This window comes from Lichenostomus cassidix, chromosome 8, assembly GCF_008360975.1.
Source record: "Lichenostomus cassidix isolate B80296 chromosome 8, HeHo_3.0, whole genome shotgun sequence".
Taxonomy (NCBI): domain Eukaryota; kingdom Metazoa; phylum Chordata; class Aves; order Passeriformes; family Meliphagidae; genus Lichenostomus; species Lichenostomus cassidix.
Genome location: NC_139489.1, coordinates 20,829,696 through 20,846,855, shown reverse-complemented (window position 1 = coordinate 20,846,855; position 17,160 = coordinate 20,829,696). Strand labels below are relative to the sequence as shown.

Sequence of the window (17,160 nt, the reverse complement as noted above, 5' to 3'; positions counted from 1 at the left end):
TTGTTACAGAATTGTCTTTCTGAGACCTATTACTCCATGACAGCATGATTTAAGGAAAATGGGATGTATATTTTTACTATATAAAATATATTCATTTAGATTTGTTTTAGTAACAAATAACTGTTCCGTTTCACTGAATAGATTTTGCTTGAAAGAATTTGCATTAATTACACTTAAATATCTCCTACTTCTACCTTTTTTTTATTTTTCCTATGCTACCAAAAAAGCGAAGTAAATTCAGGATACATGTCACAAGTTTCAATGCAGTTTGCTTTGCTTTTGCTACAGTAAAACTTGTGCTTACTTAAGCTGTAAGCATTATATTGGTACTATGTTATTTGAGTAATTAGGTTCTTCTTTTGCTGTCACTGAACTCAGTTACTGAACTCTCAGCCCTCCAGTGTGAGCAAGATCGGTCTCTTTCTGCATTTCAGTCAGTTCCTGTAGAAAACGTGCTGGTGCAGTGGAATTATTCTTTCTTCCTTTAGTGTTCTGCAGAGTTTAAGTTAGACAAGTGAGCTAAAAACTTGAGAGATATTTAGTGTCTCCTGCAGCAGTAGGAAGGAAATCTGAGGACTTGTTAAAAGGAAAGATTTAGAAGCAGAAATTCTACAGAGAGAACTGAACAGAGTGTTAGCAGGCAGGAGGATCTGCTTTTCCACTTGTTGCTTTGATAACGGATAAAAGGCTGTCACGAACTGCAGGCTACCAGCTGGGAGCAGATAGAGTAATCCCAGCAGAGGGCTGGCCCCAAACTGCACCGGCATTCTTTTAAATCTTCAAGACTATAGGAAAGTTGTTTTTCCCCTACCATTGTCATCATTATTCATGATGATGTTTTCCACCCTAGCTTAAAATGTTTGTCTAGTAAATCTACCTTACAATGCTTTTCTGTTTGAAATATAAACAAATATAAGCAAATATCACATAGTCAGTGATATTTCAGCTATTTAATTCAAATGCCTGAAGATTCCCAAAATAAATTCCAGAGAACTGGATCTGGAACTGCTGTAAGAAATCTCTGTCATTTGATTGTAAAGGTATATTGTGCCCAGCGTGCAGATAATCATAGGAACAATTTGTAACCCATGTCTTCCTTGTAATCAACACTCTTGATAAATGAAATCCAGAGGATGTGTTAGTTGTAAGAGAATAGCAACAGAATGTCATTTGTTAGAGAAGGAGCCCAAGTGACCCCTGCACAGTACAAACACAGGCAAACACAGACAGAGCCTGGCAGCCCCACGCACACAGAGCTGGACTGATGTGCATTGTGCCAGCAAGGTCATGTTACCAACATGCTTAGACACATGCAGGGCTGAGCCAGGAGCATGTGTTAGCATGTTACAGATGTTTGACAAGACGTGGTGTTTCAACCTACATTATTTCAGAAAAAAACCAAAAATATTTAAGCCCTGGTTGTCATTCTATACTGTTCATTTTAATGATATATGGAGGGGTCTAGCTTACTTTGTATTCTTATGTGTAATTATCCATATAAAAAACCACCACTCATTAGTGTTCTGTTCCACTGACTTAATTATACTCCTTAATTAAATCTTGACTAACTGGGGGTCACTGCAGTGTCAGTGGGATTTGTCACTGTTTGTCAGCAGGTGTCTGGTCACATCTATTTCTGGTTTCCCTGTTGCTGTATGCTACTTAAGAGCATGATCTTTGCTAAATGCAAAGGACAATTATCTATTACTTTGTTGTGGTTTGTGCCTTTAAGAAACATATGGGAATCTGTTCTGTAATACAAATCCTCTCCCAATCTTTACATACAAGAGGTGGGGAATGTAGCAAATATAAACCTTTTCAAAACACAGTTCATTACCTCACTTGTGCTCATTTTCAAAGGCTTATTATTCCTGCACTCAAAAGACACCATCCTATTAATTTATCAGATAATCTTGTGTTCAACAGGCATAAAAATACATTGCAAATATCAATCCAGAGATACTACTCCTTTTCCCTATCTCCTAAACATGAAATGAATTTGAAACATGACCAGCAAGAACGAGCTAAATCAATATTACATGCATAACAAATACTACATGGCATGTGCTGCTATTGCTGTGCTGCTCAGAGTCAGAAGACCGAGGCTCCCGATTCACTGTTCCCTGAATAATTCAGTGGGAGTTCTGCATGTGCAATAAGTGCATAATAGTGCCATTTCTGTCTGTTTCAAATTTGCATGTTTTGGGTTTGTTATTTTAGAAAGTTACTTAGGGGAAATATAATTCCCATGTTTACGCATATAATAGGCACCTAATGTTCATCTGAATAATTGATTAGTCAAGTCAGGCTTTCATAATTAGCTATTGGCTTTCCAGTATAAGCCCACAAAACACTTGTCAATCTACAGGCATTTTTAATTTATTAATATATATGTTATCAAAAGAGCTGCAGTAGTTACCTAGAAAGCATTTATTATTTATTCTGTCGAGGCTGAAGGAAGCATTTAGATTCTTGACATGTATTTTGAATCTATTGTAACTTTCCTAGAAGATTCTTTTTTTGTTCTGAAAGTTTTCAGAAATGTTCTTTTCCTGTAAGCTCTTGCTTACAGTGGAAATTGAAGTGTTTAAAAAAAAAATCTATTCCTGTGTTACAAAGAAGCTAGTGACATGTTTCACCAACTATAAAATAATGTGTATTACTTATCTGCATTCAGATACATAACAAGCATCTGAATATATGCCACTAGCAGATATCCCTAACGCAGCCACAGATTCTGTGACCAAACAGATGCATCTATGGATAGCACATGTGTGACATTGATATTGCAATTATGAGTTGTGGAGCTATATGGTAAATCGCAGACTCATAAGATAAATTGTATTTATCATGAACTTCATGACCTTGTTTGAACTCTACCACTCTTCCAGTGTTGCTTCCTCATATTGCTGACCAGTTTTCCAGTGGCTGTTTTTAAAGGGAAAAGACATCTACCTCACTCCAGAAGTACATTTTGAGCCTAGTGGTATGAAATTCATAAATAAAAATATTTGATTGGGAAATCCCGATGAATTTTTTTCATTTATTACTAGAAGTAAAACAATGAGACTAGAAATTCTTTGGTTTATTTTAATGGGAAACAAACTTTACATTTCCATTGGGAGGCAGCATTTACTTCTAGCGCTTGTTGAGTGTGAGGCACTGAATTGTAAAAAGGTAGCATTATTATTGTTAATGGAAAAGATATTTTAGTTCTGTATATGCTATAAGTTTACTTTCCCTTGGCCCTGTTCAGAAGAATCACCTTCATTTTAGTGAAAATATATAAGCATCAGCTTCCCATCAGTGACATCAGGACAAGTGCTTTCCTGAATCAAAGTCCTTCTGAGGCCTGTACTGTTGGATGTGTATTAAGTTCCTTCCTTTATAAGTAGAAAGACACAAATAAAATAACAGGATTTTAAAGCCCTTTTAGATCTAAAACACTAAAAGCTATTATAGAATAGCTTTTTAGTTTGTTTGGAAAGGACATGATGCAAAAACCACAATATAGTGGTAGGAAAAAAGTATGTCCATTTTGGTGGTGAGATTTATTTAACTGTGGTTTACCACTATGAATTAGGCGTTCTTACAGAATTCACACAAATTCTTGAGCAATACTGCAACATCTTGTGTAACACACATATTCTGCATATCCTCTCAGTTTCTACTAGAAGACAGGAAAAATACTAGAATCATTCTCTTGAAGTTTGGTAACATACCTCCCATTGAAAAATGCAAGTATATTTCTTAGGGTGTCATTATAAAGTCCCTCCTCCCCAATATATCTTGTACTAATAGAACCTTCTGTTATCTATTTCTATATCCATTGCAAAGTAATCAAAAGTTAAATACTAGGTTGCAAAGACCACGATATCTCTGTAGGATTCAAAACAGGTTTGCAACTGCTGTTATAGTTTTCTATATGACATTTGTACAGTGTTAACATTTCAATCGGTGCAAAACCAATATAAGGATTTTGGGATATCTTTAAGCATAGTAGTTTCTACCTGAAAAGTATTTATAATTTAGGCTGGTGTGCTAATTAAGGATTTGAGCTCTGCGAGCATTGAAATGTCCACCTTCCCACTAATAACTTGCAGAGTTCTCACTGGTTTCCCTGTCTTTTACCCTGAGTTCAGAAATATTTCCCAGTGGTATTGCATAGCTTGGTTCTTCCATTTAGACTTTGAAAGAGCATTGTTTTCAGTAAGTGTTTTACAACTGGAAATAGATGTGTCTGCTAAACAGATTCATATTTGCATCGTTAGACAGGTGATCTGATCAGAAGACAGAAGAGAGATCATATACATAAACAATGAATTGAAATCCTGAATAGGATTGCTAGGGCTGTTTTTCTAGGTTACAGCTAAATGAGGACCATTATGTGGGCTTTCAGATAAACTCACAAAGCTCTTATCTATATAAACCTGATCTGCCATTATTCTCAGTGACTAACACAAGTTATATCATTCAGTTTCATTAAAAATGCATTAATCCTTTTTTAGTAACCTTTTCCTAATTCATTGATTCAATTATACAATGAACAATAAAAATGTTTGGTGTAATAAAAATACAGTATTAAAAGTGTGTTATATACATAAATGTTTCATTGCAATGAAATTATTCAGAGTTTAAAAATATTAACAATATTAATATCATGCTCTGAGACAAAAAAGTGTACATTTTTTTCAGCATCTCTGAAATTATATATGAAAAGAATGAGTCTTTAAAATGAGATGCCTGAAATGGTTGCTTGCAGTCTTACATGTGGTCACTTCATGAACAGACTTCCTGCACAGTTGGTGACATCTACCAGCACAGGTTGATCGAGGGACAGCAGAATATTATAGAATGTATGCACATACTGCTCGTAAATACTGTGACCCAGGCTCCTCAGATCAGATCAATTCTCCCCAAAGTCACTGCCTCTGGCCTAACTGAAAACCAGCTGACTCCCAGGGCTGGACCTTGAGCTAATGCAAGTATTGGGAACAATTTGCTGGGTGAAGGAATGCTCAGTGCATGGCAGCACTCTGAGCAACTTCCACAGCAGTGGCAGCTCCTGCCATCCCACTTACACCACCTAAATAATTCAGACCACCAGGACCCCAGTACAGCTCTCTGGCAGTTCAGCCAAGACTTTAAGTGATTTTGACACAGCTAGTACTCCTTATCATTTGTATTTGGTTTCCTTTATTAATTTCTGTGGCAGGAGAGCACACTCCCATTGGTTGTATTAAACTGTCCTCTGAAATGCCGATAGCCAGCACGGCCAAGCAGGTGCCTGTGTGAGACAGTTGATGCTGTCGGCTGCTGTGAAAAGCTGGCGTGATTTCTGCAAGCATTCCAAGAGTAGAGGAGCAGAAAGCACTTCATATTTTCATTAGTCATCCCTTTACAGGTTTACTTTTAATTCTTTCAGCAAAGCAGATTATTAAAAGCAATGACCTGAGGTCTTCATTCAGATCTCAGACTTGCAATCCTGTATAATGTGTGCCGCAGGGCAGAGGTCACACTGACGAGTCTGTTAATGCAGTCACTCTGGGATAAGATCAATCTCCATACTTCACCATATTGATCTAATAGCTCATTGGCACTTCCCTCTTTGAATTGATTAGCTCATGTGTGAAAAGAGATTGATGGGTTTGTGACCCTGAGGAGTCTGTCAGGGGCACACCCATGGCAGGGGAAGTGCATGTTTTCCCTGCTTCATTTGGGTGGCTCATTATCTGGGTGCCTCACAGGGAATAAGGGTCATAACGTTGTTTTATGAATTATTTACCAAAAAATCACGTTTTTCTTTCATTTGATGTTCTGCCTGTACTGAACCCATTCTAAACAGGGCTGGAAAAAATACACATAACTGGGAAAATGTACCAAATATTTGTGTAAAGGGAACCATGACATATAAGTGACCTTAAAAAGCAATTTTACTAATATAAGGTAATCATAATAGATATGAGGGTAGGAATAGACTTCATGGGTCACCTAGTCCATTCCCCTTATGCAATGACAGAATATTGATGATATCTAGAAATGAATTACATTTTAATTGCATATTCTGGATAAGTACTTACATTGAATCTAGTTCAGACATCTCAGAGAACTTCATATGAACATTGCACTGTAGAAAGAGGCAATTTGCATGTAACATGTGAGCTAAAAACTAAACTATGCACATTCTTCATTTGCTAAAAGTAACCAACCCAACCCCCTCCAATTCAACTCCATTTATCAAATAGTCATATATTTGCAAAATGCATATATTTGATACAGTATATTGGATTTTGGTGCAGTGTGTGCTCATGCAAGAGGAAATATAAAAGGTGTTGTCGCAAGAAGCTGAATTTAGAAGTTGGCTTATGTTGGGGTGTATTAAAAAAACATGTGCATTATCAAAGGCTTTACAGATACAAAGCCATAAAAGTAAGGACCAGCTCCCTGAAGCCTTTTGTTGAAACCCAGGCATTTTTGTATTTCTGTCTGCATATGAATTGTAGAATCAGTCTCAAACACATTCATAATGTAAGAATTTCTTGTACACCATCCAAGCTCAGGATACAGTATAATGCCATAATTATTGGTATTGGTATTTTATGGTTACATAGGATGTCAGATTATATGATTATGCCACAGTGCAAAAAATACTGAGCAAAACATTCTCATGGCATCATTAAGCTCATGGTTATATTTATGTAAGGAGACAGTGAGCTTCACTAATAATATTTTCTTGTATTATTTAACTGGACATTCTGGGTTTATTTTGCAGGCTGGCAGTTTAAATTGAAAGGCTGATAATTTTATTTACAGAGAAGTGTCCATGTATGCTCCATGCAGTCAGGCACCCCTTTTCTGTTACTTGATTTATGGTAGCATAAACGGATACTGCCTAAGGACAGTCCCTTCCCTAAAGACCTTATACTCTAAAAGAAACACCCTCAGGCAGACTAGCCACAGAGAGACTTTAATCCATTACCTGTCAGTGACATGATGCTAAATATTTGTATAATCTTGCATTCATTTATACTTTTAAATCATTCAGGCTATTCTATGTACCAGGAAAATCACCCTGATATAGACTTGGGTAGCCATATTTTAAAAATTCCTAATACCACTCAGAAAAACTTATTAGAGACAGACTCGTCATGCACCCTACTTTGGTAAAACTGGGATAAATCTGGGATTAATCAACAAAACTTCTTACGTTTGGGTGTTAAGGTAATATTTTAGTCATGCCAAGTCTTCAGTAATAAAATTCATATTAAACCTAATTAGCAACCAAAGTAACCAGTACTTAGACCTAGGTTAGTAGTAGATTGCCAGACTCTTGTACATAAGCAATGCAAAAAATTATTTTCTGAAGAAAATGTTGCCATTTTATTGCAAGCTCTTGCCCATTGACCAAGCCTCTCCCAGTCTAATGGAAACTTAGCTCCTGCGATTGTGGTTGTGGTGCACTCATGGGTGAATGGGAAGTAATTAGAGCAGCCTGATTTTGTTGCTCATCATTCCTGCTGTCATTCAGAAATGAGCTAAGAAAAACCTAATAAATGAGATGTACATACTCTCCCCATTTTTCCTAAACACACAGCTAATCTTCTATTGCATGCAGACATGTAGGAACCCAATTTAGAGACTCACAATTTGGATACTGTGCCCAGCTGTGACAGCAGAGAAAGTCAGAGGCTGAGTGATTTGTGTCACAGTCCACGGTCATTTCTGCCTATAAGGTTTCTACTCATTCTGTGTTCTGTACTGCAAAAGTACCTTTCAACGACATACCAAACAGCCCAAATAAAACCAGTATCTTCCAAGATATTTTTAAATGTTATTATTCATCCTAACTGCAGTGCTAATGACAATATGGGACCTGGGCAGAGTTGTGACAATCTTATTTTAATGATACTTCAGAGATTTCCAAATTAGACTACAGGAAACAGGAAGTAGGAATAAATGAAACAAAGCCAAATGAAAGGATGAATGGAAAAAAAACCATTTTAATACACACTTGCCTGTTCCTTAAACATTCATTCAATCAAGACTTCCTGTGATTTTTAATAGCATGCTCTGTCTGCTCTTTCACACTTGGTTCTGTTGGGAAAGGAGCTAATTTTTTTGAAGACTATGTTCCTAGTTGAAAGGATTTAGCTAGATGGTAGTAGCTGCATGCTGAGAGCCTCCTGCAATGCTTTTAAAATAAAAAGAGAAGTAGTAAGTGTTTTGAATCATTCCCGTGTACCTTGTGGGATCATGCATCACTGCACCTCCACAACCTTCTTGTATGACTTCAGCTTCCTTTGGTGGTGTTTTTAAGCAATTTTTTCTATCAAGTCAGATGGATACTGGTTTAATACATGACAACTCCCATTCATAAGGCTGATTTTTCTTTCATTTTCTCCGTTAGTATTGGGTCTCGTTTCTCATTTAATCTCTGCCCCAGTGACTTACTGTTACTGCTGCAGCCCTCAGGATGTAAGACAACATTTCTGTATTTTTTCTTCATCAGTATACCATCTCCTTTCACATCTTGACTGAAGATACTGTTTCTCATGATTTCTTGCTGCATTTGCTGGAGCTTTTTTTGGCTCTTCTACTACAAATCAGAGGAAAACACAGAGGAATACATTTGTATGGCAAGTGCAGTGTTCCACAGTAACTTCAGCCTCTATTGCCAAGGGTGTATTGCAGGTGACTCTGTCCTGTTTAGCACACTACAGCTCTCAGTCTGGAGACCTTAGATCCTCATGTTTCCCTAATTCAAGTATGGGCAGAAGGAAATACCTGTCCTTACATGTTTGGACGTCTGTAAAAAGTTTTAAGAGGACTATGAAAAGTAAAATATAAACAAATGGATTTGAATTCCTGAAAAAGATTGCAGTGCTATGCAATCAAAAGATAAACAACATTTAAAATAAAGAACTACTGATATGATGATAACTACAAATGGCATGAAATATTTAATGTATTCGATTCTTTGTGTGGTTTGTCAGTGTCCAATCCTGATCGTCACTAATGCTCACCTGGAAGATTGTTCTTCTCTCATTTACACTGATCCAGTGTTAAAGTAACTTCTCTTTAGTCATGACTCAAGAACAGTATTTTAGAAGATATTCCCATCAGTGTAATGGTGAAAACAGTCCCACACTGTGTACACAAACCAACATTTGTAGGTGTCACCTGTTAAGAGAGGGTAAGATTATACTTCTCTTATGGCTTGCCCTTTTCTCATACTCCACATCCACTTAACAGCTGTATTGGAAATAAACACTAACCCTGTTAAACAGAAGAGTAACCACACAGTGTAATTTAAATGAGAGCTGATTTAAGTAACTCTTGTTAAAAACTCATGCAAAAAACAGTGTTCTGGAGCATGCAGCACTTGAAAGAATGGGACTCTAAGTGTGCTGAGAGATTACTCTGCTTGCCTGTTACCATATTAAAGAGTCTTCCTGAAATTAGCATGTCATGTCATAAGTTACAAATATTTTCCGTATGATGCCTACTTGATTGAGTTTTAACAGAGTATTTATTTTGTCAAAAATAACTTCAGTTAATACTAAAAGTTTGTCTTTAATATTAACAATCTACCCCATATGTTGTACTGATCTCTGTTGAGATTTGTTATTGCTGATATATAAGAAATTTTACAAATGAGAGCTAATATAGGAGGCAAAGTTTACCTATAGACTCTTAAAATAAGTTTCAACTGGAACAATACAGTTACTAAGAAAAATGAAATCATAATTTATCCAATTAATCACCAAATGGGAAAGGAACATTATGTATTAGAAATCCTTTCAGATAATTCTAAATTATATGTGACTTGGAGAAGACCACAAAGACTTTAATCACAGGCTGTTCTACACTGGAGTGAAACTGCTGATTGATTATTGAATAGTAAGAATAAATTCACCAGTCATACCATAAAGTTTACTGGACTCAGTCTTGTCTTCTGATTCCCTGGGGGACATCATTGTGCAGCCTGAAAAACAGACCAGACCCGCAAGGCTAATGAATCACATGAGCCTAAGTCTGATTTTATGTGCAAGACAAATTACTTATATTCACGCAATTTAAGAGTTAAGAATATGGTCCAGCACAATTTTGCAGTTAGTTTGTTGACATCAGAAGAAATGTCATTTCTTCTGATGTGTATTTCTTCTGAGGTGTATTTCCAGAGAAATTCAAGGCAACAATACAACTCTCCTACCAAAATTGCTACATAAACTACATAGCATTATCTAATTCTTTAAAAATTCTAGATTCAACTATGCATAAGCTTAGGCTGTACTAACATCTGTAGAAATACTCACAGGAGTAAGATTTTGAAGGTAAATTCTACAGGTCCAGGGCTAAAGAAAGCACCTCCTTCACTCTGTGAAACAGATGCCAAGAATAATTAATTTTCCCCTTTCCTCATCTTTGTATTCACTTTGAGAAGCAAGAAACACTGCATTGCAAGCAAAATTTTCAGTTGGGACTAAAAAGAAATATTTCCCTTATTTTCAGTTAAATTAAAAAAAAAAAGCACAAACCCATAACCACCCAAAAAAGAACCTAAGAAAAACACATTTATAATTCATCAGAAATAATGCTGACTGTGAAATACCAAGTGATTTTCATGCAGTTTGCACAGAGATAAACGTGAAGAAAAGCAGAAGAAATAGGAGTGCTATGTGTCGCATTTGACACACCATGTAATAGATATATACATGCACAAAGTGTATTGTAACAGCCCTTTCCATCTGATGCTTGTAGAAATGAGATTTGTCATTTACCTTCTCCTTAATAGATGGGAATATTCTAAATGGAGTCCAAAGATCCATAAGAGAGACCTTATTCTTTAGTAGGATCACCATCTGCTGCCTTACACCTTCAGCAGTCTGAGGCCCCCAGACTCAGGCACCTTGTATTCTATTCCGGCAAAAAAACGGGATGAGAACTGATGCTCAAGGCTGCTTTTTATTGAAGTATTTTAACTCTCTGGACGATCAGCACTGAAACTGGGAAATGGCTGGTCAGTGCTGGCTTGATCTCACACGGAGCTGTCCAGGGGCAGGGGAGTTGAGAAGCTGTAGCAAAGCCCTCACTCTCCCTGCCTGCATTTGCTAAGCAGGAAACACCATTCAGAGCATGGGCACCACACATTCACCCCTCCACAGTCTGGAAGACTAAAAAAGTGTGGGACTTCTCAAATGTTGCTTTGTGCTATAAATTCCTATTCTGTGTCCTTTAAAAAATTCTAAAGTGGTTTGATATTCCAAATACTAATTGTTCCAAGAGCAGGGAGTTAATGAAGCATTTTAATCCTTCCCTGTTCCTGTTTCTCAATGCCCTGCTGTTGAATAAAGGGTGAGCACATTAACCTTTCTTTCAGCATGGCATTCAGCAGTTACTTTCCTCTATCTGGACACTGATTCACACAAAGCATATAGGAACTTAATATCTTGGATAGAAAAACTTCCTGTTGAAATATTCTGGCTCTGACTGGTGGACTCAGAAGTTACTGAAGGAAGAGGAACACACAACACAGAAACACATTCCAAGTATAACTGCACTTGTGTAACAGCCTCTTTACATGCTGCAAAGGCAAGGCAAAAGGCACACACTGATGTATTTCTGTATTTCATCTCATTTTTAAATCAAGACAAATGCAAGGCGCTACCAAACTTGGACCAATTTCTACTCACTCGTACACTAGAGCTAGATGGCAACAGGACAGTCATTTAACCCAATACAGACTTGTAAAGATAACATCTGCCTTCACCTAGAAATTTTTTATAACACATGGGTTTCTAGTAAAGAGATGGAACAATCGTAGTTAATATTAAATCATTTCTTCTTGAACTTTGTAGCATTTTATTACTGAGGTTATAGATAGTAATCACATTTTATGAGGGCATTCACTGATTCTGAAACTTATGTGCATTCACTTCTAAAACCACATTGGGCTGTTACATGCTGCTTTTTGACAGCAACCTTGCACAGAAGGTTTCCCACTGTTAGCAGCAACCCATCTGGAGAGTCCAAATACTTCCTTACCTATGTAATGATTTGGAAACCATGCATGCATTGAGGAGTAAAAAATAGCCTCTGGAGTGCACTTGTCTTATAAAACTTTGATTTGGGGTAATTTGCATCACGATAGCATAAGAAAATGGAGTAACAACTCAAACTATATGTCTGCGATGACTTGTGAGTGATCTCCTAACTGCATCTGAAAGAAAGTTCAACCATTCCTTGAACCTGTATGCTTCAGGCTGAACAGTTCAGACAGATGTTTAATCACTTCATATTCACTAGGAAATGGCTATTCAATGGCCGTAGAATTTAAAAGCGGCACTACGAGATGAATGCTTCATGTTATTCCATATTTGCATTCCCTCTTAGAAGCATAAGTAAAAATAATTCAGCTGAATCCAGCAGAGTTTTATCACATAAATTTCAATTATCATATTTTTTAAAAATCATTAGATACCCTTTTAAATTTTTAGTAGCAGAAAAGCCCAAAGCTACAGTGGCAAGTTGATGTAAATGAAGAGAGATGAAAAAGGATTCTCCAGCTTCTGAGAAAGGGAGGTGTAAACTGGGTAAAAGGTGAGCACATTGTTTAACTGAATCTGAAGCAATAATTATAAGGAAAATATTTAACTTAGGACAACACAAAAAACCCATGACCCTGGAATTTTTTAACAGGTAATTCATCAAACATCAGGCTGAAAATACCTCTTCAGTAGAAAATTGTAATAAATCTGCAGTTGTTGGTTACAGTATGTGAAATACTGTGAAACACTTTCCTAAAAGCAACACACTGTGTGGTTTTGATAAGATTAAGGTGAATTTCAGCAAAGCATACACATTATTCTTCATTTTACTGTTTGGCAATTTCAGTGTTGTTCTTCAGAGAAAACAAAAGTTTATAATGATTAACGTTCTGTGCTGTGGGAAGCATACACTCCACAACAATACTACTCTTGTGTCACACTAGCCTTCCTCATCTATAACATCAGCACAAATAGTTTTTCAGATGAGTAACCAGCATTTCTGAGATAAGTCCTTCCTTTAACTACAATTGATAAGGTGTGATTGTGTATTTCAGTGTCAATAGAGGCCTCAGCCAGACTTACAAACTTCCACTGAATTCCACATCAAAAGCTGAGGGGAGGCCAGGGTTTAGCAGGGAGATGTGACACTCCCATTCCCATCTTTTTCTCCTGCCAAGCATATTATCAATATGCCAAGCATATTGGCACCACAGTGCTCAGGGTTAGACCTTTACCCTTCAAACTGAGAATCCATTTCCTCCACTCCTGGAAATACTCTATGTGGCTTGCATTATATTGGCAAGGTAAATTATGCAAACTAGTAGGTGCATCTAAGTGTATTCTTATGCATGCCTGTTTTCCAATCCTTGTTAATGTAAAGCTCAGAAAAAAATTATTTAAAGTCACCTTATAATTCCAGCTGGCAGTGTAGGAACTCAGACATGCTGCCACAGAATCCTGTGTTCAAACCTGTATTCAAACACTTAACAGAATCAAGTTCACTGTGACATGAGCAATACCACACCTGAGCTGTTGTCAACCACCATCCTCTGCTTCTCTAACACAAAGTACTCGCTCCTTCTCTGCCCCAGCAGCATCACTTGCTGTCATACAAACCCTCTAAGTCTGCATCTCATCCTCCTCACCTTCGAGGTTTTACCCAGTATCCAGCTCCCCTTTGTCTTCTCCCACTACATTGCCTCACCATTCCCTTCCTTTAAAACCTCCTCCTAAGCACTGCCTTTGCTTCCCTTTTAACAGCAGTTTTACCCATGTACAGTTTTACTCATTTCATATTTGTAGCATCGTTCCTCTTTCATGCCACCATGCATGCTGGAAATGATCTCCTATCTTGAGCCACACACCCTTCCTTACCTTCTTCCACATCTTTCTTTAAAAGGCATTTCTTCAGCAACAATTTCCAGTTACGCTATCCCCTCTGGTGTGTCTTCATCTGAATGCCACTGGCCAGAGAGGACCTAAAGTTAACAGCATTACTCACGCTTTTGCTTGAGGCTCGATAGCTGTCAAATAGGTATTTTGTTTGACAACTTGCTTAGGTAAGACCTGAGTTACATTATCCTTGTGTCAGTGTTCTGTCATGGCAGGAAGCAGCTGCAGATTTGGGGAGTGTTCTTGCAGCAGGCAGGTTTTGGCCATATGATGCTTAACTTTTATTTATAAGCATTCCTAGTAGTTAAGACAACAGGAACTTTTTTCTTGTTGATATTAAAACATTGAAAATACTCTTAAAGATCTCCACAAATTGAAAAACAAAACAAAACAAGTCCTCAAAATTTAGCCAGCAGTACAAGTTTGTGACCTTGTTCTAATTCATTGTGTACTATAATTGAAAAGGCTGTTCATTATGTCTAGTCCTAGACTGGACTTAGGTGTCTTGGTGACAGAATCTTACCTTTTCTCCTGCTTACGCTGGAAATGTCAGAGCAGCCTGCCATGGCCTTGAAGTCAGAAGACTGAAGTCCACAAGAGGATTTTTCTGCAGAGGACCTTCCTCTTCAGAACCAAACTTAAGTCTCTTTGCCTTCAGGATTGGTTTAAGGCACATTCAGTTCAAGGCACGTAATTGTTTTGGTCAAAGGCTGATTTTCTCTTTTTGACAGATACTATGCTTCTGCAACTCATTTATTGACGTGCCACGGAAACACAAAGGTGTTTGTGTTCTGGCTGCAGTTACACACATCATAAACTTTACCAGCTCATTCTAACATAAGAAGAGGTGCATTACTGGTTTTCTTCAATGTGATCCAAGTGCTTTTCCTCATCTACATGTCTTTCAGAAGTAGGCTGGACCTGGGCATTTGTCCTACCTTTTAGTAATACACAATCCTCATTAAAGTCATGTCTCTTTCTTCCTAGTGCAAAGTGGGAAGCATTCTGCTGCCGCACCATCTTTCTTAAAAAGGCAAAAGCAGCTGGATGTAATCGTCTTCAGCAGGCAACACGGTGTTTGGGATGTGTATAGTGCTGTTTATGCTATCCATTTATGGGCTTTCACTTACAGTGCATACAGAGGAGTAGATTTTGTGAACCACTAGCAGATGTTCGTTGTGCTAGTTTTGTGAGTCTTGCAAAACAGCAGGAACAGACTATGCGCAAAACAATGTTTTTGTGATTTTGCCATCTCACACTGTTCTCACAGCACTGGCTTGGTAATGATAGGATAAAGCTTGGGAGGTAAGCTTTGATTGTGGACTAGCTGCTGTTGACATCTTCAGAAAGCCAAACCTGTAAAGTGTAGTTTGTTTTTAAAAGCCTGTGGCTGAGACAGCTGGCTTACACTGGAAATATCTAGTCATTTATAGTACAGTCAAATGCTTGAGCTCTTATTCACGTATTAGGTTTATAACATGGATGCTGAAGGTTTAAACTCTCTCACAATTTGGTTTCTTCAGATGTAAGCTGTGATAGCTTTGTGTGAAATTTGGATGATATTATCATGTTAGCATGATTTCTTTGATTTTTGTGATTTTTCCAACACCTTTTTGTTCAGAGGAGAAAATGATCAAAGAATAGTTCCATGTAAAAAGCAAGAGTAACAGAATCTGTACATTTCAAACATTTTTTTCAAATTACTAATTTAAACATTGCCCAAGTGTATCAATGTGGTAATTTACTGTCCTCTCTTGAGCCAACAAATCTCTTGGCATGGGCAAAGGAAGAGATTTTTAACACCAAATCAGCCTTGCTCTGTATCTGTGTGGGAAAACTGCTGCCCACAGGCTCTTAGGCCTTTGAAAGGTGAAGGGAAGTTAAGATGAAGGGAAGAAGCAAAGATTTCAGCATTTCAGATGTTAAAGTCTGAGCTGTGTGGCAAGTGACTGGAAAGAGGGAGACAATAGTATGGAACTTTCACAGGTGACATTATAAAAATCTGTTTGTAAGAAATGTAACTTCCTTCTCTACTATACAACCAGAAAACAAGCCTGAAAGAATAAAGTTCTAAAATTCATTGTGTCATATTTGATAAAACTTGAAAACATCTACTACGTTATCTAATTCAGCTCATGCAGGATTACTCCTTGTAGCGTGGTTTCCTGTGTATGACAAAATTTAGTTCTAAAGCAATTGAAACTAGAACCTCTGGGAAACAATTTTAATAATTCCATGTCTCAGAAATTCTAGATATTTCTTCACTTTAACTGTGCTTATTTATTTTTTATTTCTCCTGATTTATTGTATTTTTAATCTGCACAGCAGCTGCTATCTATGCAGGTTCTTAAGAGTCCTTTCAACTATATAGGTGCTATTACAACACTGAATTGTAGCAAGGCTAAAGTATGCATCTCTCAGCTCTTTCGGGGCACCCATTTAAAGTCAAAGACTTGGTCTGATTTTAAAGAGAAATCAGAAACCTCAGAAAGAATAGGTTCAGAGCATACTGCTGCTTACCATGACTTAATTTCATACTCTACCTTACATTAATTTGTGATTTTTTTCTTCCTCCCATTACTATGGAAATCCTAATTATTTTTCAGCCTTTAAGTGAAGAAAACTGAATGCAATCCAGCTGCATTTAGAGTCAGTTTAGGGATACATTTCATTGTCCTGTAAGACGTACATTCCAAATAATTTAAGAAAATCTTAATGTAGGTTCCTTGTGCTGGGTGCCCAATATGTTCCTTCAACTCCCAGGTACACTCAGTGATGTGTCTCACTGCTCACCACTGACTCGTGCACTGCCCTTTCTTGCTCTACCAGTGACACCCAAAGCTGCTCAGCTTCTGTTCATTAAGAAGTGTTCTCCTCTTTCCATAGTACCACAGCTATTTTTAGAGAGATTTTTAACCACTCTTCACTTTTTCCTTTGCCAAGAGTCCTATCTCTGACATGAGCCTGTTGCAGCAATAATGCTTGTGAATTTGCAGATCCCTTATTATTTGAAAAAATAAATTAAAAATTGTTCAAAAATGGGGAGTATGAGAAAGTTCACATCAGCATTATTTCCTGCTCTTGTTGTTTTGGGTAAAAATAAAATCCCATTGCCATAAATATGCAATTCATATTACTTACATAACAAGGCCATAGCTTTGCTTTCCTAGAATCTAATCAGGAGAAAATATTCCATACATTTTACAGATAAAGGCTAGAG

General features: G+C 37.3%; 1 protein-coding gene and 1 long non-coding RNA gene across 5 annotated transcripts in view; one reads left to right on the top strand and one right to left on the bottom strand.

Moving 5' to 3' along the window:
* NR5A2 (nuclear receptor subfamily 5 group A member 2) overlaps positions 1–17,160 on the top strand; it is an 87,586-nt gene that overhangs the window by 32,963 nt on the left and 37,463 nt on the right. The gene's annotated exons all lie outside the window — the stretch shown is intronic.
* Positions 154–16,211, bottom strand: LOC146434023 (uncharacterized). The gene is made up of 9 exons (XR_014853795.1): positions 14,464–16,211; positions 13,923–14,026; positions 10,782–10,917; positions 10,317–10,378; positions 9,926–9,985; positions 9,024–9,180; positions 8,452–8,596; positions 6,081–6,127; positions 154–441 (listed from the first exon to the last, which is right to left on the bottom strand). It is a non-coding gene; the product is annotated as an uncharacterized LOC146434023 (long non-coding RNA).